Genomic DNA, 701 nt, shown 5'->3' with positions numbered 1-701 from the left:
GTGATATAGCTGTCTCTTTATTAAGAAAACGGGGAGACCTAGCCACCGTTGGCAACTTCTTGACACCTTGGAACAGAGTAGAGAGTATAGTTAAGGAAGAGGGGAAATGAATTCACTTCATAATATTTATTCAACAGGGCCAATGTTGTAGCATAGTGGGCTAAATATAAGCCTCTGCTTGTGGTGCCAGAATCCCATATCAGCACTGGTTTGTGTCCCAGCTGCTTCTCTTCTGATCCAGCTCTCTGCTATGGCTTGGGAAAGCAGTGGAAGATGGCCCAAGTCCTTGGGCCCCTGCACCTGTATGGGAGACCTGGAAGAAGCTCCTGGCCCCTGGCTTTGGATCAGCCTAGCTTCAGCTGTTGCAGCCATCTGGGGAGTAAACCAGTGGATAGAAGACCTTTCTATCTCTCCCTCTCTCTGTCTGTAACTCTGCCTCTCAAATAAAATAAATAAAATCTTTAAAAAATTTATTCAACATCTACCTGTGCTAAGAATGGAATTAAGTAGTCATGGGGATTGCATATGTGTTAAAAAAAAATCAGACTCTGGCCTACAGAAAGAGACAGGAGTTAAAAACACACTCCCGGCCGGCGCCACGGCTCAATAGGCTAATCCTCCACCTAGCGGCGCCGGCACACCGGGTTCTAGTCCCAGTCAGGGCGCCGGATTCTTTCCCGGTTGCCCCTCTTCCAGGCCAG

Source organism: Oryctolagus cuniculus, chromosome 15, assembly GCF_051225735.1.
Source record: "Oryctolagus cuniculus isolate XC-2025 breed Fujian yellow rabbit chromosome 15, ASM5122573v1, whole genome shotgun sequence".
NCBI classification, from domain to species: Eukaryota; Metazoa; Chordata; class Mammalia; order Lagomorpha; family Leporidae; genus Oryctolagus; species Oryctolagus cuniculus.
Note: the sequence above shows the minus strand (reverse complement) of the source record.